At 46.6% G+C, this 27749-nt stretch overlaps 1 protein-coding gene across 1 annotated transcript in view; it reads left to right on the top strand.

The window, feature by feature from the left end:
• zgc:85777 overlaps positions 1–27749 on the top strand; it is a 131440-nt gene that overhangs the window by 51662 nt on the left and 52029 nt on the right. The gene's annotated exons all lie outside the window — the stretch shown is intronic.

The following is a 27749-nucleotide window of genomic DNA, read 5'->3' as shown; positions in this document are numbered from 1 at the left end:
GTCAATGGTGACCCCCAGGATGTTGATGGTGGGGGATTCGGCGATGGTAATGCCGTTGAATGTCAAGGGGAGGTGGTTAGATTGTCTCTTGTTGGAGATGGTCATTGCCTGGCACTTTTCTGGCGCGAATGTTACTTGCCACTTATCAGCCTAAGCCTGGATGTTGTCCAGTTCTTCCTGCATGCGGGCTCGGACTGCGTCATTATCTGAGCGGTTGCGAATGGAACTGAACACTGTGCAATCATCAGCGAACATCCCCATTGCTGACCTTATGATGGAGGGGAGGTCATTGATGAAGCAGCTGAAGATGGTTGGGCCCTGGACACTGCCTTGAGGAACTCCTGCAGCAATGTCCTGTGGCTGAGATGATTGGCCTCCAACAACCACTACCATCTTCCTTTGTGCTAGGTATGACTCCATCCACTGGAGAGTTTTCCCCCTGATTCCCATTGACTTCAATTTTACTAGGGCTCCTTGGTGCCACACTCGGTCAAATGCTGCCTTGATGTCAAGGGCAGTCACTCTCACCTCACCTCTGGAATTCAGCTCTTTTGTCCATGTTTGGACCAAGGCTGTAATGAGGTCTGGCGCCGAGTGGTCCTGGCGGAACGCAAACTGAGCATCGGTGAGCTGGTTATTGGTGAGTAAGTGCCGCTTGATGGAAGGTGTCGTCGACAATGCTATCACTTTGCTGATGATTGAGTGTAGACTGAAGTGGTGGTAATTGGCCGGATTGGATTTGTCCTGCTTTTTGTGGACAGGACATACCTGGGCAATTTTCCACATTGTCGGGTAGATGCCAGTTTTGTAGCTGTACTGGAACAGTTTGGCTAGAGGCGCAGCTAGTTCTGGAGCTCAAGTCTTCAGCACTAGAGCCGGGATGTTGTCGGGGCCCATAGCCTTCGCTGTATCCAGTGCACTCAGCCGTTTCTTGATATCAGGTGGAGTGAATCAAATTGGCTGAATACTGGCTTCTGTGATGGTGGGGATGTCGGGAGGAGGCAGAGATGGATCATCCACTCGGCACTTCTGGCTGAACATGGTTGCAAACACTTCAGCCTTGTCTTTTGCACTCATGTGCTGGACTCCGCCATCATTGAGGATGGGGATGTTTGCAGAGCCTCCTCCTCCCGTTAGTTGTTTAATTGTCCACCACCATTCACGACTGGATGTGGCAGGACTGCAGAGCTTTGATCTGATCCGTTGGTTGTGGAATCGCTTAGCTCTGTCTATCGCATGTTGCTTCCGCTGTTTAGCATGCATGTAGTCCTGAGTTGTAGCTTCACCAGGTTGGCACCTCATTTTTAGGTACGCCTGGTGCTGCTCCTGGCATGCTCTTCTACACTCCTCATTGAACCAGGGTTGATCCCCTGTCTTGTTGGTAATGGTAGAGTGAGGAATATGCCGGGCCATGAGGTTACAGATTGTGCTGGAATACAATTCTGCTGCTGATGGCCCACAGGGCCTCATGGATGCCCAGTTTTGAGCTGCTAGATCTGTTCTGAATCTATCCCATTTAGCATGGTTGTAGTGCCACATTGGATGGTGTCCCCAGTGCGAAGATGGGACTTCATCTCCATGAGATTCAGGAACTGTCCCTCTAGATTGGAAAATTGCATATGTCACTCCGCTTTTTAAGAAAGGAGACAGAGGGAAACCGGGGAATTATAGACCAGTTAGCCTAACATCTGTTGTGGGGAAAATGCTGGAGTCTATAATTAAGGATAGGGTGACTGAACACCTTGAGAATTTTCAGTTAATCAGAGAGAGCCAGCATGGATTTGTGAAAGGTAGGTCGTGCCTGACAAACCTGATTGAATTTTTTGAAGAGGTGACTAAAGTAGTGGTCAGGGGAATGTCAATGGATGTTATTTATATGGACATCCAGAAGGCATTTGATAAGGTCCCACATAAGAGACTGTTAGCTAAGATAGAAGCCCATGGAATCGAGGGAAAAGTACGGACTTGGTTGGGAAGTTGGCAGAGCGAAAGGCGACAGAGAGGAGGGATAATGGGAAGATACTCACATTGGCAGGATGTGACTAGTGGAGTCCCGCAGGGATCTGTCTTGGGGCCTCAATTATTCACAATATTTATTTACGACTTGGATGAAGGCATAGAAAGTCTCATATCTAAGTTTGCCGATGACACAAAGATTGGTGGCATTGTAAGCAGTGTAGATGAAAACATAAAATTACAAAGCGATATTGATAGATTAGGTGAATGGCAAAACTGTGGCAAATGGAATTCAATGTAGACAAATATGAGGTCATCCACTTTGGATCAAAAAAGGATAGAACAGGGTACTTTCTAAATGGTAAAAAGTTAAAAACAGTGGATGTCCAAAGGGACTTAGGAGTTCAGGTACATAGATCATTAAAGTGTCATGAATAGGTGCAGAAAATAATCAAGAAGGCAAATGGAATGTTGGCCTTTATATCTAGAGGACTAGACTACAAGGGGGCAGAAGTTATGCTGCAGCTATACAAAACCCTGGTTAGACTGCACCTGGAGTACTGTGAGCAGTTCTGGGCACCGCACCTTCAGAAGGACATATTGGCCTTTGAGGGAGTGCGCCGTAGGTTTACTAGAATGATACCCAGACTTCAAGGGTTAAGTTACGAGGAGAGATTACAAAAATTGGGGTTGTATTCTCTAGAGTTTAGAAGGTTAAGGGGTGATCTGATCAAAGTTTATAAGATATTAAGGGGAACAGATAGGGTGGATAGAGAGAAACTATTTCCGCTGGTTGGGGATTTTAGGAGTAGGGGGCACAGTCTAAAAATTAGAGCCAGACCTTTCAGGAGCGAGATTAGAAAACATTTCTACACACAAAGGGTTGTAGAAGTTTGGAACTCTCTTCCGCAAACGGCAATTGATACTAGCTCAATTGCTAAATTTAAATGTGAGATAGATAGCTTTTTGGCAACCAAAGGTATTAAGGGATATGGGCCAAAGGCAGGTATATGGAGTTAGATCACAGATCAGCCATGATCTTATCAAATAGCGGAGCAGGCACGAGGGGCTGAATGGCCTACTCTTGTTCCTATGTTCCTTGCTATGTTCCTATGACTGTGCGGTGGTCACTCCTACCAATACTGTCATGGACAGATGCATTTGCGACAGGTCGATTGGTAAGGACGAGGTCAAGTAAGTTTTTCCCTCATGTTGGTTCGCTCACCACCTGCCGCAGGCTCAGTCTGGCAGGTATGTCGTTCAGGACTCGGCCAGCTCAGTCAGTAGTGGTGCTACCGAGCCACTCGTGGTGATGGACATTGAAGTCCCCCACCCAGAGTACATTTTGTGCCCTTGCTACCCTCAGTGCTTCCTCCAAGTGGTGTTCAACGTGGAGGAGGACTGATTCATCAGCTGAGGGAGGACGGTAGGTGGTAATCAGCAGGAGGTTTCCTTGCCCATGTTTGACCTGATGCCATGAGATTTCATGGGGTCAATGTTGAGGACTCCCAGGGCCACCCCCTCCTGACTATATATCACTGTACCGCCACCTCTGGTGGGTCTGTCCTGCCGGTGGGACAGGACATAACCAGGGATGGTGATGGAAGAGTCTGGGACTTTGGCTGAAAGGTATGATTCTGTGAGTATGGCTATGTCAGGCTGTTGCTTGACTAGTCTGTGGGACAGCTCTCCCAATTTTGGCACAAGTCCCCAGATGTTTGTGAGGAGATAATTATAGATTCTAGTAATTTCCCAACAACAGATGTTAGGCTAACTGGTCTACAATTCCTTGGTTTCCCTCTGACTGTTAGCGGAGTGACGTGTACTATTTTCCAAACTAAAGGAATGGTTCCTGAATCAAGAGAACTTTGGAAGATTATAGTTAGGACATCTGCAATGTTCTCACCTGCTTCCTTTAAAACCCTGGGATGGAAACCATCTGGTCCTCGGAATTTGTCACTCTTTAGTGCTATTATTATCTTCATTACTGTTAATTTGCTTACATCAATTATGAGGAGTCCCTGTCCCTGATTCAATATGAGTTTCCTTGGGGTATCTGGCATGCTATCCTCTCCCTCTACTGTAAATACTGACACAAAGTAATTATTTAACTTGTCCGCCATTTCCTTATTTTCATTTACAGTATCACCATTATCATTTTTTAAGGGGCCAACATTGCTCTTAACCACTTTCTTTTTCCTAATATAATTGTAAAAATGTTTTGTGTTGATTTTAATATCCCTTGAAAGTTTCTTTTCATACTCCCTTTTTGTAGCTCTTGCTATCTGTTTTGTGACCCTTTGCTGTTCTTTGTATCTCTCCCAGTCACCAGGATCTGTGCTATTTTTTGCATTTTTGTTTGCTTTTTCTTTTAGTTTCATGCTTTTTTAACAATCCACTCACTATTAAACCTCCCAAAACTTTCCCCTCAACACTTCATATTATTTCCACCTTTCTTATGTTTTCCCCCACCATTCTCTTCATTGTAACTCCCTCTTTACTGCTCAGACATCATCCCACTAATCTATGTACTCACCACCACCATTTTCTTAAGTTTTTCAACAGCTTTTTTGTCACTTGAGGTTTTACCATCTATCCACCGCTGCAAACTTTCTCAATAACTACTGCCAACCTCTCACTAAGCCAAATGTTTATTTCTGTTTCCTCTCCTCATATTTTATACCTCTCTAACACATCAGCGTAACTCCCCAAACTAACCCCACTCACCGTCATATATCCAATTTTAGTCTTCCAATCCTGACAGCACCTGACATACTCATAATAAATTTTCTTCATACTGTTATTATCATATATATGCATGGTACTACATATAACTTATATTCAACAGTTTATACATGTTATAGAAGAAAATTTTGCATTTTTACATATACACTACAGATACATGACATTTTATTATACAGTTTATATATTTCACAATTTATTGTAACGCTCATTTCCTTTTTTCCAAACCTCTACAATAGTATAAAAGGTTTCTCATATACAATTTCATCTCAATTTCCAATTGCTTACATTAATTTTATTATAATTTCTATGTAGCTCTACAGTGATCCAATATACCTTAACACCCTTCACTCCTCCTGTCTTTATCAAGCCTATATTCCTCAACTTCCCATGAGCAATGCCATTACAGTTTGACTGGTTGTAATATTTAACATAAGGACAGAATGAATTACTTTAAAATAAGGATCACGTCTGCACACCCTGCTCAAATTATCTCCTGCCTTCTAACCCAGCGTCACCTGAAGATTACACTTTGCCTTGACTCCCCATGTGCAATGCCAAGGGAGTAATAGAAAACAAAGAATGGTAATCACTGGTAGAGATTCTAATTAAGAAGCTGTGACCAGCAGAGTTGCCAGGAATCAGTTCCAGCACTTGAACTGTTCAGAGGATTTATAAGTAATGGTCTGGATCAAACGTGGCAATCAATTCACCCACATCATCCTTATTTGTCTGTCTCCAAGATAATATAATACTTCACAAAATTTATAACTGTAATTGTCCCATGGTATCTTTACCCTCTAAAACTTAAAATTGTTATATTTTGCTGTAATCGATTTTATTTGTGCTATATGTTCCTAGTTCTAAGCTCCTGACTTTGGTATTGTTTCCATTTGACGATAAGACCCGTGTTTTCCTGGTTTCTGTACAAAATGTACCAGCTGTGGGCGGGTGGGTCACCTGTTTTCGGGCCTTTGCTGTTGTTGCTCGTGATCTAGTCACCAGGAGGTGTGCGAGACAGGCTTGGGATCTACCATGTTCTTAAACATAAGAAAAATCAGGGATGAGAAAAAGCCATTCGTCCCTTCAAGAATCATCATTCCAGCACCTTAAATATCCCATTAAAGTATACAACTGTATTTTCAATGACCCCCTAATGATCTTACCTTTACTATACTGTCTGGCAGGTTTTTGCAAACATTTAGCACTCTAAATAAATATGATCTACCTGGAGCAAAAACAAAATGAAAATAAAAGTATTGAAAATCTGAAATAAAAATAGAATATGTGGAAAATTCAGAGCAGGTATGTCAGCAACTGTAAAGTGAAAAAGATAAGTACCCTTTTTATTTGCATAGTTTGACTCACTGCTGATTCCCTTCAAGGAATGCACGTCTTGAAGATGTTCTCTTCTTCACTTCATTGTGATTTTCATTTATCTCTTTCATCCTGTTAACCATCATTATTGTTCCTTTCCTTCTTTGTGACTGTGTATTTATCAAGTTCTTCCTGATGTCTGTTTCTAATTTATTTTTCATTCATTTTAATTTGTCACTTCTGGTCCTGACCTTCATTTTCTTTTATCATAATATCTCTGTTCAATGCCCCACCCTCAGCCACACAACCCCACAGTGTGAACTCATGCTCCAACATTCTGAGACACCATGCCTTCTTCCCGATACTATTTACTTTGGAAGGGAGGGAGTATTTTTGTCACTGATCAGTTCTTTTCCTACAGTTCAAAATGTTGGAGTGGAAACTCCTGCTAAAAACCAAGAAGTGCTAATGTGATTCATTTGAACTGTTGGAGATTAAGATTTTAGTTTCTTTATTGTGTGGTGTTTTGATTCCTGCAAGACTTAGTACAGATAATAGGATGTTTTTTGTTCAGAATTTTGTTCTGCCAAGTTCCAGGTATTGTGACAAATGGAGAGAGAGACTGCACTGATAAGCTCTTGCCTTCTGGCATTTCCAATATGTGTTTGGCAGAATTAGTTTCCTAAAAAAAATGAAATATAAGATTTGTTTCAGTAAAACTCGATCAAAAAATAAGCAAATTCTAGGCCAAGGCTATGTCTGCTTCAAACAATTTTCTTCCAAAACATTATTTCAAAATGACAAAAATAAGTACACAAATCAGGGATTTTTATGCAGAACTGCAGACAGTAAGTGTTTCAGGGATGCTGTCCATGTGCCCATGTTTGCAACTAAAAATCGATGTGGATCAGGCCCTTCCCCCAAATGCTGCTCCCAAGCTCTTGCGTCCTGGTGCTACCAATCTGACTGATTCCTTCCATTGCACACTGGGAAAGAATTCTAACAAGATCAGGAATTTCCACACAGTATGCAACAGCATCAATTAATCAAAGCAGGAGGTAGGAAGCTCAGGACCAGTGCTTCAAGGAGGAAAGGGGGGAGCCAGGAGTAGTGTTTGGGGTTGAAAGGAAAGGACGAAATTGGGAGACTGTAGGGAGTGGAGAGGAGGGAGTAGATGGGAGAACATTTGTAAGGAGGGGGAAGATAGGTGAAAAGCTAGGCATGGGAACATTGTTTTGAAGGGGTTGAGATGCTGGGATTGATGTTTTTTGGGGGAAGAGAGTGCTAGGATCAATTCAGGAGTAGATGGAAAGGTGAGTGCAGCATGAATTGGGGTTTAATGTATATGGGTAGGGTGGAAGAATAGTGCCAGATTGTACTGGGGGTGTTTGGAGGAAGAGTGACTACTTGAATTGGGGAGATGGAGATGAGTGCCAGCTTAAACTGGGGGCTTGGAAAAGGGAGATTGCCAGATTGAATTAAGGGGGAACAAAATCGCAATATGAACTGAGGATTTGGAGGAAAGAGTGCCAACTTGAACTGGGAGAATTGTAGCGGGAGCTAGTGTCTCTGAAATAAAAGCAGAAAATGTTGGAAATACTCAGGTCAGGCAGCTTCTGTGGAGAAAGAAACAGAATTAACATTTCAGGTCGATGACCGTTCGTCAGAACTGGAAGAAGGGAAGATTTAAGGTGAACAAGGTAAAAGAGGCAAACGGAAATCCCGTCCGAGAGATGAGCAGAACTTCTTCAAGGTGGGTATTCCTGGAAGAGATGTGGCAATGAATTCAACACTAAATCAAAAGCAAAATACCACAGATGCTGGAAATCTGAAATCTTGAGTGTCTTTGTGAACTGGTTTGGAGGGTGAGGGGATTGGGTAGTGATGTAGCATCTCTGTGAACTGAGTCTGAAGCTGGCTTACATGGAAATGATAGACTGGTTGATCTATTAGAAACCTAAATGTCACTGTTTTTCCCTTGCGGGAAGACTTTGTTACAGATAGGTGTGGGAAAGAAGGAAGGGCATATGACATTAGAGGTATAAATTCTAAAAGAGGTGGTGTCTCAGTGATTTTTTCCCCCCATGGGATAAAGGGAACCCCTGATTGGAGTTTCAGTTTCACCGGAAGGTTGAGGAAAATGCTATCTACATAAGAATGTATCATAATCTTAAGTAGTTCACCATTTTGAAGATATGTTTGCAATATGTGAAACATAGGGCCTCACATCAAAGGGAACATCAGACACTGTGCCTAAGTCAGTCAGGAGGTGAATGGAAAGAGGCCCATGCTGTCTTGGAAATTCTGACTCAGAGATCAATTGATAATTGATTCCATTTCGCGCACTGTTCCCTGTCTGAGTTCAGCCTGAGTGAGAGAGGTTGAGAAGAAGCATGTCAACTTTCATTTAGTCTAAATGAGCATTCACAGCAATGCCGATCGCATCCAGCCCCTGAATTAATGCTGAGTTGTAACAAGATTTTCATTACTGAAGGAGCAAGGCCAGTTAAATGCTGACAGGCACTGCTGAAGCTTTCAAGTAGGGACTGCTAAAAGATCAGAGATTAAGGGGCACAATACTTTTTTGTACCTGAAAAATGTGCCCTTTGTTTCCTTGGCATAACAAACTCACAAGAACTATTTTGAGCAGAGCAATTCCTGAGAGACCCAGAACTGATGAACAGAAGCTGTTTCCAGTGGCAGAAGACACAGATTTAAGGTGATCAGCAGAAGAGCCAGAGGCGATATGACGAAACGTTTTTTTATGCAACGAGTTGTAATGATCTGGAATGCACTGCCTGAAAGGGTGATGGAAGCAGATTCAAAAGTAACTTTCAAAACGGAATTGGATAAATATTTGAAGGGAAAAAAATTACAGGGCTATGGGGAAAGAGCAGGGAAATAGGACTAATTAAATAGCCTCCTCCTGTGATGTACCTACTATGATACAATTAGATTTTTAAAATTTTATTCGTTCATGGGATGTGGGCGTCGCTGGCGAGGCCAGCATTTATTGCCCATCCCTAATTGCCCTTGAAAGGTTGGTGGTGGTGAGCCGCCGCCTTGAACCGCTGCAGTCCGTGTGGTGAAGGTTCTCCCACAGTGCTGTTAGGAATGGAGTTCCAGTATTTTGACCTAGCGACGATGAAGGAACGGCGATATATTTCCAAGTCGGGATGGTGTGTGACCTGGAGAGGAACGTGCAGGTGGTGTTGTTCCCATGTGCCTGCTGCTCTTGTCCTTCTAGGTGGTAGAGGTCGCGGGTTTGGGAGGTGCTGTCGAAGAAGCCTTGGTGAGTTGCTGCAGTGCATCCTGTGGATGGTACACACTGCAGCCAAAGTGCGCCGGTGGTGAAGGGAGTGAATGTTTAGAGTGGTGGATGGGGTGCCAATCAAGCGGGCTGCTTTGTCCTGGATGGTGTCAAGCTTCTTGAGTATTGTTGGAGCTGCACTCATCCAGGCAAGTGGAGAGTATTCCATCATACTCCTGACTTGTGCCTTGTAGATGGTGGAAAGGCTTTGGGGATTCAGGAGGTGAGTCACTCACTGCAGAATACCCAGCCTCTGACCTGCTCTTGTAGCCACAGTATTTATATGGCTGGTCCAGTTAAGTTTCTGGTCAATGGTGACCCCCAGGATGTTGATGGTGGGGGATTCGGCGATGGTAATGTCGTTGAATGTCAAGGGGAGGTGGTTAGACCCTCTCTTGTTGGAGATGGTCATTGTCTGGCACGAATGTTACTTGCCACTTATTAGCCCAAGCCTGGATGTTGTCCAGGTCTTGCTGCATGCAGGCTCGGACTGCTTCATTATCTGAGGGGTTGTGAATGGAACTGAACACTGTGCAATCATCAGCAAACATCCCCATTTCTGACCTTATGATGGAGGGAAGGTCATTGATGAAGCAGCTGAAGATGGTTGGGCCTAGGACACTGCCCTGAGGAACTCCTGCAGCAATGCCCTGGGGCTGAGATGATTGGCCTCCAACAACCACTACCATCTTCCTTTGTGCTAGGTATGACTCCAGCCACTGGAGAGTTTTCCCCCGATTCCCATTGACTTCAATTTTACTAGGGCTCCTTGGTGCCACACTCGGTCAAATGCTGCCTTGATGTCAAGGGCAGTCACTCTCACCTCACCTCACCTCTGGAATTCAGCTCTTTTGTCCCTGTTTGGACCAAGGCTGTAATGGCGCCGAGTGGTCCTGGCGGAACCCAAACTGAGCATCGGTGAGCAGGTTATTGGTGAGTAAGTGCCGCTTGAAAGCACTGTTGACAACACCTTCCATCACTTTGCTGATGATTGAGAGTAGATTGATGGGGCGGTAATTGACCAGATTGGATTTGTCCTGCTTTTTGTGGACAGGACATACCTGGGCAATTTTCCACATTGTCGGGTAGATGCCAGTGTTGTAGCTGTACTGGAACAGCTTGGCTGGAGGGGCAGCTAGTTCTGGAGCACAAGACTTCAGCACTACAGCTGGGATGTTGTCGGGGCCCATAGCCTTTGCTGTATCCAGTGCACTCAGCCGTTTCTTGATATCAGGTGGAGTGAATCAAATTGGCTGAAGACTGGCTTCTGTGATGGTGGGGATATCGGGAGGAGGCCGAGATGGATCATCCACTCGGCACTTCTGGCTGAAACTGGTTGCAAACGCTTCAGCTTTGTCTTTTGCACTCATGTGCTGAACTCCGCCATTATTGAGGATGGGGATGTTTGCAGCGCCTCCTCCTCCCGTTAGTTGTTTAATTGTCCATCACCATTCACGACTGGATGTGGCAGGACTGCAGAGCTTTGATCTGATCCGTTGGTTGTGGAATCGCTTAGCTCTGTCTATAGCATGTTACTTCCGCTGTTTAGCATGCATGTAGTCCTGAGTTGTAGCTTCACCAGGTTCGGACCTCATTTTTAGGTACGCCTGGTGCTGCTCCTGGCATGCTCTTCTACACTCCTCATTGAACCAGGGTTGATCCCCTGTCTTGTTGGTAATGGTAGAGTGAGGAATATGCCGGGCCATGAGGTTACAGATTGTGCTGGAATACAATTCTGCTGCTGCTGACGGCCCACAGCGCCTCATGGATGCCCAGTTTTGAGCTGCTAGATCTGTTCTGAATCTATCCCATTCAGGACGGTGGTAGTGCCACACAACACGTTGGATGGTGTTCTCAGTGCGAAGACGGGGCTTCGTCTCCACGAGGACTGTGCGGTGGTCACTCGTACCAATACTGTCATGAACATATGCATTTACGACAGGTAGGTTGGTGAGGACGAGGTCAAGTAAGTTTTTCCCTCATGTTGGTTCGCTCACCACTTGCCGCAGGCCCAGTCTGGCAGCTATGTCCTTCAGGACTCGGCCAGCTCGGTCAGTAGCTGTGCTACCGAGCCACTCTTGGTCATGGACATTGAAGTCCTCCACCCAGAGTACATTCTGTGCCCTTGCTACCCTCAGTGCTTTCTCCAAGTGGTGCTCAACATGGAGGAGGACTGATTCATCAGCTGAGGGAGGGCGGTAGGTGGTAATCAGCAGGAGGTTTCCTTGCCCATGTTTGACCTGATGCCATGAGATTTCATGGGGTCCAGAGTCAATGTTGAGGACTCCCAGGGCCACTCCCTCCTGACTGTATATCACTGTAGTGCCACCTCTGGTGGGTCTGTCCTGCCGGTGGGACAAGGCATACCCAGGGATGGTGATGGAAGAGTCTGGGACTTTGGCTGAACCGTATGATTCTGTGAGTATGGCTATGTCAGGCTGCTGCTTGACTCGTCTATGGGACAGCTCTCCCAATTTTGGCACAAGTCCCCAGATGTTAGTGAGGAGGACTTTGCAGGGTCGACTGGGCTTGGTTTGCCTTTGTTGTGTCCGGTGCCGGGTGGTCCATCCGGTTTTATTCTTATTGTGACTTTTTTTAAGCAAGATTTTACAACTGAGTGGCTTGCTAGGCCATTTCAGAGGGCAATTAAGAATCAACCACATGGAGTCACATGTCGGCCAGACCGGGTAACGACGGCAGGTTTCCTTCCCTTAAGGACATTCGATGAAAGGTTAGATGAAGTTGGGAGAGAGGAGGCTTTTGTGGATCATAAAGGCCGGCATAAAACAGTTAGGCTGAATGGCCTGTTTCTCTGCTATAGTTTTGATGTAAACGCGATGTGGTTCTCTCTCACAGGAATGATAGAAAGTAACTTCAGATCTAATCTCAAAAGAAGAAACTCGATTGCAATCTCTTGTACTAACAGATTTTAAACTTTGGACAGACAAAAAACTTGCTGGACCTGGATGCTGATTGGGAGTATCCAAGAATAGAAAATTCAGTCCTAGCTAAACGCAGAACAGTAACTAGCATTGTGATGGTAACTACCCTCCAATAGGTCACTGTCACAGTGTCCTTAATCATGCCTGGTCCTCAGAGACAAGAAATCTACAGAATAAACCTGGAAAAATGTAGGGAGGAAAACCTGATTTTCAAGATCTGGAATAGTCAATGGAATTTGGTGACAGCGTTTTATAGAAAGGGCATCTCCCATTTGGCTTTTGAGAGTTTAGTTTGTGCGTGGTTTGGCTAACAGCTTCACTGTACAGTGAAACCAGATGTCAGAAATATGCAATTGAAATTAACAGGTCATCATTCACAAATTCTAACCTTATTGTCGAATTACTGGCTCAGGACCAGAATCATTAAAGCTACAAAACTTCCAGTGACACTCATTCATGAATGATGAAGTGTTCATTTCTAATGCATGCTTTTAATGTGTGGGTGTTATGGATATGGATTTTGTTGGGATTGACATCTGTGGTTATCCTGTTAAATTTTATTCTGAATTAGGTATTCATTATTCTTTAACTGAATGTCAGTAATTGGGAGATGCTGTCTATTTTCTAAATTTGGATTTTTTGCTGTTTTATGCTTACATTCTTCTTCAGTTTAAGGTCTATCTGTAATTGTGATTTAATTTTCATTGGCACATTGTCCTTTGCAAGGCTGAACACACTCTATTGGACAAGAAGGGAATTTTCCACCACGAGTCTCATCCAAGGAAACTCTTACACTGAGGGATAATGGTGTCCAGTGAGACCAATGTGATGTTTTTCCTAAGATCTACAAATTTTTACACTCGTTATGCTGCCAAAATGTGCCCCGCTTCCCATTGACTTCTCGTTGAAGTTTGGGAGGGTTTTAGAAATCAACAAGGATGACCAAGAAATTGATAGAGGGGGAAAATTGATTAAGAGTAAACTAACAAGAAATATAAAATCAAATTGTAAGAGCTTCTACAAGTAAGTAAAAAGGAAGAGATTAGCGAAAGTAAACGTGAGGCAGAGACAGGAGAAATTATAATGGGGAATAAGGAAATGGCAGACGTTAAACAAATATTTTGTATCCGTCTTCACAATAGAAGATGCAAAAAACATATCGGAAATAGTGGGGAACCAAGGGTCTAAGGAGAGTGAGGAACTTAAAGTAATTAAGATTAGTAAAGAAAAAGTACTGGAGAAATTAATGGGACTAAAAGCCGACAAATCCCCTGGACCTGATGGCCTACATCCTAGTGTTTTAAAAGAGGTGTCTGCCGAGATAGTGGATGCATTGGTTTTGATCTCCCAGAATTCCCTAGATTCCAGAACGGTCCCCGTGAATTGGAAGGTAGCAAATGTAACCCCGCTATTCAAGAAAGGAGGGAGAGAGAAAACAGGGAACTATAGGCCAGTTAGCCTGACATCTGCAGTAAGGAAAATGCTAGAATCTATTATTATGGACGTAGTAACAGGGCATTTGGAATATCACTATGTTTAGGCAGAGTCAACATGGTTTTATTAAAGGGAAATCGTGTTTGACAAGTCAATTACATTTTTTTGAGGGTGTAACTAGCAGGGTAGATAAGGGGAACCAGTATATGTAGAATATTTGGATTTTCAAAAGGCTTTCGATAAGGTGCCACACAAGAGGTTGTTACACAAGATTAAGGCTCATGGGATTCGGGGTAATATATTAGCATGGATTGAGGATTGGTTAATTGACAGAAACAGAGAGTAGGAATAAACGGGTCATTTTCGGGTTGACAGGTTGTAACTAGTGGGGTGCTGCAAGGATCAGTGCTTGGGCTGCAGCTATTTACAATATATATCAATGACTTAAAAGAGGGGACTGAGTGTTATGTATCTAAGTTTGCTGATGATACAAAACTAAGTGGGAAAGTAAGCTGTGAGGAGGATGCAAAGAGGCTGCAAAGGGATATAGACAGGCTAAGTGAGTGGGCAAGAAGATGACAGATGGAGTGTAATGAGGGGAAATGTGAAATTATCCACTTTGGTAGGAAGACTAGAAAAGCAGAATATTTTTTAAAAGGTGAGAGACTAAGAAATGTTGGTAGTCAGAGGGATGTGAGTGTCCTTGTACACAAACCACAGAAAGTTAGGAACACAAATGGTTTGTTAGCCTTTATTGCAAGGGGGTTGGATTAGAAGAGCAAGGAAGTCTTGCTGCATTTATACAGGGCTCTGGTGAGACCTCACCTGGAGTACTGTGTACAGTTTTAGTCTCCTTATCTAAGGAAGGATATACCTGCCTTAGAGGTGGTGCAACAAAGGTTCACTAGATTGATTCCTGGGATGAGAGGGTTGTCTTATGAGGAGAGATTGACTATACTCTGGAGTTTAGAAGATGGAGAGGTGATCTCATTGAAATGTATAAAGTTCTTAGAGGGTTTGACAGGGTAGATGCTGAGAGGCTGTTTCCCCTGGCTGGAGAGTCTAGAACTAGGGATCATAGTATCAAGGCCATTTAGGACCCATATGAGGAAAAATATCTTCACTCAGAAGGTTATGAATCTTTGGAATTCTCTACCCCAGAGGGCTGTGGATGCTCAGTCGTTGAGTATATTCAAGGCTGAGATTGATAGATTTTTGGACTCTAAGGGAATGAAGGGATATGGGGATTGGGCAGGAAGAGGAGTTGAGGTAGAAGATCAGCCATGATCTTATTGAATGTCAGAGCAGGCCTGAGGGGCCGTACGGCCTACTCCTATTCCTATTTCTGTTCCTGTTCTTATGCTCTTCATCTGTTCCTAGCACTGATACAATAGATATATATATATATATATATATCTAAACACACACACACACACACACACACACACACACACACACACATTACTCAATTACCTTTCCCTTTTGTCTTTAAACAGAAAATGCAGCGGATTAATTGCAAATGCTGAGCATCTTTTTTGAGTGACAGTGCCAAAAGATCTCAAATTCAATTAAATTGCTTCTGGCTACTCACACAGCGATTATCTGACTCATTTCTTTTTTCATCATGCTGGAGTACAGTCTTTTCCTCCCGTCTAGTTGGAAAGAATCTTTTATAATGAGAGAACCTCAATCAGAATCTCCATTGTACTTTATCCCTGCGCATTATGATATTAGATCAGGGCAAGACAGCCCTCACCCAAAATGAAAGAATTTTATGAATTTTCACTTTGTCCCTCATTGTTGTCTGAGGCACTTTGTGTAACGCTGACTGAAAATGTATGAAATCAAACATATTGGAGCTGAAAGTCTGTGGCCCCTCCCGAACATTCTGACGGGAGTGCACAGTGTAGGCTGGTAATTAGGGTGGGTCTCGGCCTTGCATCGGGATTTCCCCAGGCCTTGTAAGGGACTGATCCTTTGCCTGCTCCTTACAAGGCCAGTGGCGTGAGCGGGGGTAGGGCCAGGGGCAGGGACTTGCAACACCAGGAGTTCCTGCGTCTCATTCTCTTGCTGGGGCCTGACGTAGGATTGACAAGTGGTATGTCAACATTATGGTGGGAGTGCACCAGAAGCACCGCAGATTTTCAGCCCCAATATGTTTGATATCAAACATTTTCAGTCAACACCCCTCAGACAACACTTTAATTCTGGTGAGACCAGGCTTCCTATTCCTACCAGTGGCGGAAGTAGGCCACATCAGGGGGTCCAGACTGGAATTGTGGCATGAGCCCGAGAGTTGTATTGTATGGAGACTGCTAGAGAGACCCCCTCCTTCCCGGGCAGCCACAGTTTTGTTGCAATTTGTGGCCTCTTTGGCAGATGAGATGCCCTCGTGGAGTATCTACCATTCCCATTCAAATTAAGGGATGTTCTCCTGACCCCAGAAACTTTGATGGGTCAATGGTGGAGGTACCACATGGGCATATCGCTGCGCTTGCGCTGGGTTGCGCCCGTGCAGATTTTTGGTTCCATTTGTTTGGACACTACGGGAATCAAGGGATATGAATATGGGCATAGGGCGGGAAAGTGGAGTTGAGGTAGTCAATCAGCCAAGATCTATTGAATGCCGAGCAGGCTCGAGGGGCCCTAAGGCCTACTGCCGCTCGTATATCTTATGTTACCGTCATTGAGTAAATGTTATATTTTCAAACAATTCTAACAAGCTTTTTTAGCCCTGTTGATATTTTCATTAACCTTGTTGGCTTGCACGTAAAGGGATGGATTTCCCCTGTGGACTAGGTGTAGTGAATTGGTTATAAATGAGTTTACAATTTTTTTATTGTTTACTGTTGCTGGATGCCCTCAGATTTTTCTTTCAGCTCTACTATTTTTGCTGTTTTAGTTATTGAGCTAAAAGGAGAGCAATTTCCTGGCACTGTAATCTTTGCTAAATATAATAATTATAATAAAAAACCGACTGTTTTCCACATCTCTATAAAGGGTTTGCAAAAGGGACCTTAAGATATACTTCATGGTGACAATAAACTACTTCAGATTTATCACCACTTACAAAATGATGTGAGTCAGACAAGTATTTTGGCTGTATCACTTTAATGGATAGCATTTCCAATTTATCCTTAGTTGTTTGATGCACTCTGACAGATTCAAACTATGTTACTATATGGTTTTACTATATATTGATTTTTAAAAAAACCTCACTTGATTCCAGTCTGAATCCCCAGTTGGGGCCCACTTCCACCATCTGAGAAGGGTTCCCGGCACAAATCCACTGCCAGCTCACAGTGATTAATACAGGAGAAAGGCAGCGGCTGGGACCCCTGCTCCCACTTACAGTAATTAAAATGTCAAGAATGGCCCTAGGCCCATTACAAATGCAGGGCCCAGTTTGCCCCCTCACACCAGCTTTCAGATGTGTCTGTCACACTTCACATTCACATTGCCACACATGCAAACTAAAGAAGGTATGAAAGCCAGTCCAATCATTAATTGAGCTGAGGATCTGCTAGGAATAAGAGTAAAAAGGTCAGCCTTGGCTCAGTGGATAGCACTTTTGCCTCTGAGTCGGAAGGTTATGGGTTCAAGCCCCACTCAGCAACTTGAGTCCATAATCCAAGCTGACACTCCAGTGCAGTACTGAGGGAGTGCTGCAATGTTGGAGGTGCCATCTTTCGGAAGAGACATTAAACCGAGGCTCTGTCTGCGCTCTCAGGTGGATGTAAAAGATCCCACGGCACTATTCGAAGAAAAGCAGGAAAGTTCTCCCCAGTGTCCTGGCCAGCATTTATCCCTCAACCAACATCACTAAAACAAATTATCTGGTCATTATCACATTGTAGGAGCCTGCTGTATGCAAATTGGCTGCTGACTTTCCTACTTTACAACAGTGACTACACTCCAAAAGCACTTCATTGGCTGTAAAGCGCTTTGGGACGTCCTGATGTCATGAAAGGTTCTATATAAATGCAAGTCTTTCTTTGATCAGCTGCTAATTGAGCTGAGGATGGCACAGAAGACATCTTCTAGTTGTCTTCTGGAATCGCACTTAAAAAAGTGAGGACCTGCTAAGGGTAATCAATGTCTAATTGACTTAAAGAAGGTACAGAAATTAAACCTTAAAGCTTTAATCAAACACACAAGTTACATACAGCTGCAATTTAGCAACAGGATAATGCACTAGACATTACATCGTATAACGGTCCTGTCTTTCTAAAAGAAAGTATCATACAACTTGCTCTTACTTATCCAATTGTAGCCAGAACACCTTATAGAAATACATAGAAGTTGCTACAAGGAAACAGGCCATTCGGCCCAATCAATCCATGCATCAACAGCACCTTGCACTTATATTAGTGCCTTTAACATAGTTAAACATCCCAAGGCATGACATAGAAGTGTAATCAGGCAAAAAAATTTGACACCAAGCCAAAGAAGGAGACATTAGGAGAGGTGACCAAAAGCTTGGTTAGATGGTAGCTTTCAAGGAATGTCTTAAAGGAGGAGTGAGATTGAGAGGCAAAAGGGGTGAAATTGAGCCATGTAGCGCCTTTTTAGGCGCCACATGGACAACTAAGCCTCGAAAATGGGGTCCGAAATGCATGCGCACACTTCCTACGGGAAGTGTACGGGCGCCATCTTGGTAAAGGCGTTTGCGCGCGTGCCTAATGACTGCCAGCAACATGCAGAGTAGGGAGATTATGATGCAAATCAGTGTGCTACACTGATTTGAAGGCAATGCTGCTATTTTGGAACTCTACATTCCATCCAACGTACTGTCTTAACCTCGCACAGCTGAACATGACTTAAATGGCATGAAGGATCCTCTACCAGCGTTATTTAAAGTGATGATAAAGTAGTTACAGGTTAGTTGCTGGATTATTTCTTCTGGCTGCTGGTGCATTTGTACGTGATTTTGGAGGTTTCCTATAACTGGATAAAGTTTTGATAATCTTTAAATAAATTTAAAACAGAAATAGACAGTTTCCTAGAAGTAAAGGGAATTAGGGGTTACGGGGAGCGGGCAGGAAATTGGACATGAATTTAGATTTGAGGTTAGGATCAGATCAGCCATGATCTTATTGAACGGCGGAGCAGGCTCGAAGGGCCGATTGGCCTACTCCTGCTCCTATTTCTTATGTTCTAATGTTCTTAATCTACAGGGAGTGGGCTGGCTGGCCGGCTGACGGGCAACAGCAAGGGCACTGGCGGAGTGGCAGGGGTTGGAGCAGGAATGCTGTCATCCTGAGAGAGGACAGCAGGTTTGTGTTCCATGGAGCCACTGCCACATGCTGCCTCCTGTTATGCGCTACCTTCTCCTGCAAGAAAGAGGGAAGTGTGTAAGTGAGTGTCCTGCAAGATGTTTGGGTTGTCATGGTTGAATAGCTACCAGTGTGTTTGAACTGTAAGTTGTGGGTGTGAGGCTTGCAACAGGGCTAAGTGTGTAAGGGTGAGATAAAGCTTATGATTTGAACGGTTGAGTACTGATTCAGAGAGATTGCTGGTATGTGGGAAATGGGGGTGTAGTGAATTGAGCAGTGGATGAGGCTAGTGGTGCAGTTGGTATGATATGCCACTTGAAGCTTGAACTCATTCACCTTGACAAGTCGTGTTAAATCATTGAACTTCTTCCTGCACTGCATTCATGTTCTTGGAGCTATGCTCCTGGTATTTACCTCCCCCCCCCCCCCCCCACCCACTTCCTCCTGCTGCCTCTTGAGCATATGTCTGGAGGGCCTCCTGCCGCCTACGGATACAAGATGTCCCTTGTTCTCTCCACCTCTTGCACCAAGAACTCCAGTGCATCATCAGCGAACCTTGGTGTGCAGTCATTCTTCAAAGTATCACAGCACAGATTCAGTTTTGAAATGACTCCTACCACTTCTTGCAGCCACGATGCACCTCCCCTTTAAGAGGTGCAGGCTGCCTTTGAGAAGCACAAGCAACTTGCGACACTGGGACCCCCTGCTGATGCGTGCAGCCAATCAACAACACAGGTAGCATTGGCTGCACGCAGCAGTCAATTAAGACAGCAGGCAGCACAATTGTGCCAACGATGGGGCAAAGGAAGTCGGGAATGCAAAAGAGGCCAGAATTGGAGGAACGCGGAGTTCTTGGAAGGTTGTAGTGCTGGAGGAGGTTAGAGATGGGGAGGAGCGAGGCTATGGAGCGATTTGAATACAAGAATGAGAGTTTTAAATTTGAGGCGTTGATGGACCGGGACCAATGTAGGTCAGCGAGTACAGGGACTTGGTGCGAGTTAGGGCAGCAGAGTTTTAGATGAGATCAAGTTTATGGACGGTGGCGGACTAGAAGCCAGCCAGGAGCGCATTGGAATCGTCGAGTCTGGAGGTAACAAAAGCATGGATGAGGGTTTCAGCAACAGATGGCTGAAGCATTTTTCCTTCATTCACCTATCCAACCTGATCTTAAATGCTGACATAGTTTTGTTGTGAAAGGAATATATTTATAAATAATTTAAAGTCTCTTGATGTAAAGGAAATCTAAGCCAGCTGAAAATATACATCAAGGGATGAAATGGTTGAATTTATAATGTCAGTTCCTGAGAGTGCAGCTCCCAGTTGTGATCCTCGATGGCATACAGAGACAACCGCACCAGACCACAGTTAAGCGACACTTATGTATTTAGTTTCAACAAATTTATTAACCAAATAATAGATCAGCCATCATCTTATTGAATGGCGGAGCAGACTTGAGGGGCCGGATGGCCTACTTCTGCTCCTATTTTATATATTCTTATGATAAAGCTTGTTTACTTGGTTAGCATCATGATGATATTTAATCAGCACTCAGTCACCTATTTCGACCTGGGACGATGTCTTCAGTCAGTACCCCTTCTGCCAATGGTGGTGGATAAATTCCTGGATTAGGTTGCAAGTTTTCTTCGGGGATCTGGCTGATAGCGGCATTAGGGGACTCCCTGAATGATTAGGATGCAAGTCCCCAAAAGTTCGCAGTCACATATCTCTCTTCACAAAGACCACATACATCTACCTCCATAACATCGCCTGTCTCTGCCCCTGCTCAGCCCATCTGTTGCCAAAACCTTCATCCTGCCTTGGTCACTTGCAGACTCAATGGGCTCGATTTTAGGGTCGGGTTACCTGCGGGTTTCCAGCGGGGGGGCCCCGAAAATCCCGATCTCCGATCACGTGACCGGATTCAGACGAAATCCCGGCCACTTCCGGGTACCGCGCTGACGTGCGGGGCTGCGCGCGCAAGCCCCGCTGGTGGGAATCCCGCAGGCAATTAAAGCCAGCGGGGTTCCACTTGAGAGCACTTAACTTGCTCGTTGTGGTCAGTTAATGAGCTGAAGCAGCTGTCAAAAGAGGAAGTGTGGGATTTTACGGTCAAAGCAGTCAGTTTCCCACACTGGGGGAAACAGGACCCTTCAAACCAGGCGTGTTGCAGCCAGCAGCCTGTGCCAGGTGCCAAGGTGCGCTCCACGGGGGAGCGCCCTCACCCACGCAGGAGGCCACCGCGTCACATAGGGCAACCCCTGCCCTCCACCAACCCCCGCCAAGCCAGAGGACAGACCGACACGAAACCGCAGCCCCAGTCCGAGGACCCACCCACCTACCCTGCACAACCCCTCACACCAACACCTGCCAGATGGGTGGTGCGTTGACATCGTCGGAGGACGAACAGGATGACCAGCCCCAGCAGCCTCACAGTCCACGCCGTCCGCCTCGGAGAGGTGGGGCCCCCCAACACGGTGCTGCGGCACAACCACCTGCACAGCAGGAGGGAGGGCAACCGCAGAGAGAGATGCGTCGCAGGAGGCACTACCCTCCGCACAGGGTGTACAGAGCGAGGCTCAGCTTCATGGACCTCTCCGAGGAGCAGTGCATACGGAGGCTCAGAGTCAATCGCCAGGTAGTCGCCGACATCTGCAGCCTCCTTAACGACGAGCTGCTCCCTGATGGACCAAGCAGCATCTTCTTACCTGTCGCCGTCAAAGTCACCACTGCCCTCAACTTCTTCGCATCCGGTTCCTTCCAGGGTGCCACCGGGGACATCACCGGGGTCTGTCAGTCCTCTGCACACAAGTGCATAAGGCAGGTCACCGATGGGTTGTTCCGCAGGGCCTCCCACTACATCAACTTCGCCATGGACGAGCGCAGCCAGATGGAGAGGGCGGTTGGATTCCATGCCATGGCCGGCTTCCCACGGGTGCAGGGTGTAATCGACTGCACCCACATCGCAATACGGGCACCTCCGCATGAGCCAGGGCTGTTCATCAACAGGAAGGGGTATCACTCCATGAACGCCCAGCTCATCTGTGACCACCGCCAGAGATTCCTACACGTGTGCGCCAGATACCCCGGCAGCTGCCACGATGCCTTCGTCCTCAGGGAGTCCGCCGTCCCGCCCATCCTGCAGGCACCCAACGCCGGCAACGGCTGGCTCCTCGGCGACAAGGGGTATCCCCTCCACACGTGGCTCATGACACCTCTGAGGAACCCCATCACCGAGCCGGAGCGTCGGTACAATGACAGCCACACTGCTACCAGGTCTACAATTGAGCAGACCATAGGGCTTCTCAAGATGCGCTTCAGGTGCCTTGATCGTTCTGGGGGAGCGCTCCAATACACACCATTCAGAGTGGGACGAATCATAGTTGTCTGCTGTGCCCTGCACAACATGGCCCAACAGAGAGGGGTGCCGCTGGAGGAGGCCCCATCCACACCCGCCACCCACATTGAGGAAGGCGAGGGCGAGGAGGAGGAGGAGGAGGAGGAGGAGGAGGAGGAGGCGGAGGCGGAGGAGGAGGAGGAGGACGCGCCCGAGGATGTTGGACGACCCATGCGCCGAGCCGCGACTCACCGGGATGGTCGCCGGGCCAGGGACGCACTCATACGTCAACGGTTCTCCTAGAGTCAGACACTGCGAGGCGCTCGCATCTCCTCACCTGCACATGCGAGCGGCCATACCAGCCCCCTCCACTGAAGAGTGCTGCCAGTAATCCTGCACCCACAGCAGTGTGCCCAATGGGTGGCAGCAGGTGTTCGCCGTCATGATGGCCTCCACGGAACGCAACTACTGCACAAGCCGCGGAAGAATGGACGAGAGGTGGCAGGAGTGGTGAGAATAGACTATTTAATATGTGGAATGTGACATCATTTAAGAAACAAAGTACAAAATAATAAACACCCTGGTGTATTCCCTTTGTGATTATAAGGCCTTTGGAATTCTTCTCCGGGAACCCCTACGTGGTGCTACCCCTGTGGCTCCAGCAGAGGTAGTGGCAGGTTGCTCGTCTTCTTGCCTTGACCGGGTAGATGCTTTTGGCGGACGGCCCCTGGGTTTCGGTGCCCGTGAGGGCACCTCCACAGACTGCTCCTCCTGCACCGGGGCAGGGGCAGACTCGGCCACCTGGAGAGGAGGCACCATTGCGGGTGCTGGTTGAGAGGTGGGCGACGGGTGGGACGTGGGGACGCCTTGAGAGGCGTCCCCGCTTCCATGTCCCCGGTCACCATCATCCCTCTCTTGGCCTCGGCCCACATCACCCCTTCCACCCTGCTGGACGGCAGTTTGGATGGCATGTGTGAGGCCTTGCAAGGCCACCCCTAGTGTATCCCTCAGCCTGTTGGTGGCGTCGGAATGTTGCTCACCCTGAATCCGTACAGACGTTGTGAGGGCCTGCAAGGACTCGAAGTGGAGCTGTGCGTGACGCTCGAGGGAGGCCAGCCTGTCCTCCACCGCAGACAGTCCCGCACCTACCTGCGACACTGTGTCGTCGGTACCCTCCTGTGCCTGCGCCACCAATGCCCACATGCAGGAGGTGGACTCCTCCATCGCCTGCGCTATTGTGGACAATGCGCGCGGCACCTCTGCCAGCACCTCAGCAATTAGCTGGTGGCCCTCGACGACTCTCCTTTTCTCTGGTGGCCCCCTGGGTTCAGCATCTGGGTCCGGCTGAGCAGAGCCTGGAGATGAGTGCTCCCTCCGTCGCGGACCCTCCGCGGCTGCCCCTGCCACCAGGGTCTGCTCGTGCTCACTCGTGCGCAGTGACTCACCAAGTGCTACCCCAACTAGTTGGCGAGGGGGACCCACCGAGGTGCGTGTCTCTGCGCTGGTGGATGGTTGGCTCTGATGTGACGATGCACCCTCAGAGACCGCCATGTCCTCTGAGGAATCGCCCTCCATGCTCGCTTGATCCAAAGACGCACCTGCAAGAGAACAGAGGGCACTTTGAGGCATGTGGACCAACTTGACAGTGCGCCTGATGGCAGGTGATGATACGGTCACTCGCGATCATGGGTGTTGAGTGTCAGCTTTCCCTTACCGCCCATTTCGGCAGCGACACACTCGCCATCGGCCACCGACAGGCAATGTCGCGTGCGGGCGAGGTCGAGCGCCTCCACCTCTGCGTCGGTGAGCTCCACCACTTGCGGCGGCCCACCTCCGGTGCGTGCCCTTTCGCGGTTGTTCTTGCTCCTCTTCTCCTGTGAAGGCCAAACACAGATGTGTGAGTGGGTGCGTCTTGCATCGTGAGACGCATCGAGCATCGGTGTGGTTGGGTTGAGCGTGGCGCGGAACGGATGGGAGGAAGTGTGGGCCACGTGCCCATCCCATTGCATGGGGATTGGGGTGTGTGGTAGTGTTCGGGTGGGGTCAGGGACGGTGGGTACTTGCGTGCACGGCGAGGATGGTGAATGAGTGGCTGTGAGGATTGCTGATGGAGCGCAGTGGTGGCTGTGCAGGAGGGGGTTGTGATCTGCTTGGCGTGATGGTGGGGACGGGATGTGGGAGGGTGCGTTGGTGTACTCACCTTGCCAGACCTAGTCAGGTCATTGAAGCGCTTGCGGCACTGCTCCCAAGTCCTTGGGGTGTTGCCCCTGCTGCTCACCTCCGCCGCCACCTCTGCCCATGCCTTCCTGGTTGCGGCGGCAGGGAACTTGCGCCCATCCTCAGGGAAGAGTGTTTCCCTCCTCCTCCTCACGCCCTCCAGCATCAGCTGCAGTGCCAGATCTGAAAAACGGGGCGCAGCCTTTCCCCTTGGTTGAGCCATTCTCCCAGACCTCTTGCTTGCAGCAGGAGGGGCTTTGGGAGACTGCCCCTTTAACTGGAGCTCCTACATCGCGTCGACGGTACTGCGCATGCGCAGCCGGCCGGCACGCAGCTGGGGAGCGCAGAACCCGGAAGCAGGCCTTAATGGGTCCAATTATCCCGCGATCGCGTGGGGGACGCGAACAATTACCCGTCCGCGTTTTCGACGCTCCCGGAGGACCACCCGCTGGGAACCCGCAGGCCTGCTAAATTCGAGCCCAATGATTCCAATATTCTCCTGGCTTGTCTCCCATCCTCCACCCTCCATAAACTGCAACTCATCTAAAACTTTGCTGCCCATATCCTAAGCTGCACCAACTCCTACTTATCCTTCATACCTCTGCTTACTAACCTACATTGGCTTCCAGTCCCTCAAACATCTCCAATTTAAAATTCTCATCCTAATGTTCGAAACCTTTCATGGCCTCGCCCCTCCCTATCTCTGTAACCTCATCCAGCCCTAAACCCTCCGAGAACTCTGCATTTCTTCAACTCTTGCCTTTTGTTCATCCCCCACTCCCTTCGCTGCACCGTTTTCAGCCATGCCTTCAGCTGTTTACAGAAAGAAAGAAAGAATTGCGTGTATATTGCGCCTTTCACGACCTTGGGGCATCCCAAAGTGCTTTACAGCCAATTAAGTACTTTTGAAGTGTAGTTGATGTTGTACTATAGGAAATACGGCAACCAATTTGCGCTCAGCAATGAAATAAATGACCAGATTATCTATCTGAGGTTTTAGCTGAGGGATAAATGGTGGCCAGGACTTGGAGAATTCCCCTGCTCTTCTTTGAATAGTGCCGTAGAATCTTTTACATCCACCTGAGAGGGCAGATGGGCCTGAGTTTAACATCTTATCCGAAAGCCAACCCCTCCGACAGTGCAGCACTCCCTCAGTACTGCACTGAAGTGTCAACCTAGATTATAAGAACATAAGAAATAGGAGCAGGAGTAGGCCAATCGGCCCTTCGAGCCTGCTCCGCCGTTCAATAAGATCATGGCTGATCTGATCCTAACCTCAAATCTAAATTCATGTCCAATTTCCTGCCCGCTCCCCGTAACCCCTAATTCCCTTTACTTCTAGGAAACTGTCTATTTCTGTCTTAAATTTATTCAATGATGTAGCTTCCACAGCTTATGTGCTTGTGGAGTGGGCCTTGAACTCATGACCTTCTGGGTCAGAGGCTAGAGTGCTACCACTGAGCCAATGCTGTCTCCTGGAATCCCTGACTCCTGCAGGGCTCCTGATCCAAACATAAATTTAGGGCATTTCCCAAGGAGATCTAATTTTTTGAAACGTTGCATGACTACTAAGTTCTACCAGGTACTGGACAACCAGAAAACAATTTTTTTTTCTTGCTGGATCAAGAACTTAGATTCTGTGAAAAATATCAATTAAAAACATTCAATTTTATTTTAGCTGGTTAATGCAAAGCTTATCCCCAACTCCCGCAATTATTCATGTGGGTAGTTGAGTTTGGATAATCCACTTTATCTAAAAATTTACAATGGCTGACAAAACATCCGATTGTAATCTATTTGAAATCAAAGCAAATGTGTTTAAAATTCAAATAAAGCATACATTTTGTATTGTATAAATATTACTTTGTTAGAATATATTGGTATGTTACTCAACATGATTGGATTGAAAGTGATGTTGAGTCTATTGTGTTTAAAATATTATTAGTTTCTTTAGGTAGTGTAGAATTTTGTTTCAGATATGGCAAAAGAAATTCTAATGAAAAACCCAGTTTGACTCATCAACTGGTGACAAAAGCACTACAAGACAACCCTATCAATCAGTGAGCTACAGTATTAGCATAACTTTAAGATGGCAGGGAAATATGTTGAAAAGATAAATTAGGCAATTTGGACATTTGTGTGTGAGCTGTCAGCCAAAGGAGCATTTATATCAGATAATTATTCCTGGAATCTGAAAGTGAATGTCCTTCACCATATGTTCACAGCTTGGAAACACATGTTGTGCCTGGCTTAATTACCAGTCAGATGATGTAAGTGTTTTGTAGATACAGTTGTCCACATGAGTCTTAATCTGATGTGGTTCATAAATATCGGCTTAGTATATCAGTTAAACTGCAAAACTGGTTCAGATGGCATAGATGTGACTGGTGGCCATGTTTCCAATAGGTAGATTTGATAGTGATACATTAATGGAGAGGAAATGTAGAATTTAAAGAATTAACCCTTCTTAAACCACATGATTATGTAAATATCACGACTTTTGCTACTGAGGGGGACAAGCAGCATATTTAAGGACCATGGGGGTTAAACTGGGCCGCCTAGCGCCTGTTTTTTAGGTGCTACATGGCCACCTAAATGGGGTCCAAGATGCACATGCACACTTCTGATGGAAAGTGCGCAGGACGCCATCTTGGTACGCGGGTTTGCACGCGAGCCTAGCGACTACCAGCAGCATGCAGTGCAGCGAGATCATGTCGCGAATCAGTGTACAACGCTGATTTGAAGCCACCGCTGCCATTTTGCAACCCCACACTGCAACTAAGACCATAGAATCAGAGAAAGGTTACAGCACGGAAGGAGGCCATTCGGCCCATCGAGTCCGTGCCAGCTATATGCAAGAGCAATCCAGCTGGTCCCACTCCCCCCCCCCCCCCCCCCCCCCTTACCCCGAAGCCCTGCAAATTTTTTCCTTTCAAGTACATAGCCAGTTCCCTTTTGAAGGCCGTGATTGAATCTGCCTCCACCACTCCCTCGAACAGTGCATTCCAGATCCTAAACACCCTGTCCTAACTGTGCACAGCTGAACACGACGTTAAAAGGCATGATGGACCCCCCTACCAGCATTATTTAAAGGGATCATGAAGTACTTACAGGTTAGTTGCTGGATTATTTCTTCCGGCTGCTCGTACAATTGTACCCGTTTTTGGAGGTTTCCTATACTTGGCTAAAGTTTAAATGAGTATTCTACAGGGAGTGCTCTG

The sequence above is a fragment of the Heptranchias perlo genome, chromosome 2 (assembly GCF_035084215.1).
Source record: "Heptranchias perlo isolate sHepPer1 chromosome 2, sHepPer1.hap1, whole genome shotgun sequence".
Lineage (NCBI taxonomy): Eukaryota > Metazoa > Chordata > Chondrichthyes > Hexanchiformes > Hexanchidae > Heptranchias > Heptranchias perlo.
This window is presented reverse-complemented; position numbering and strand designations above follow the sequence as displayed.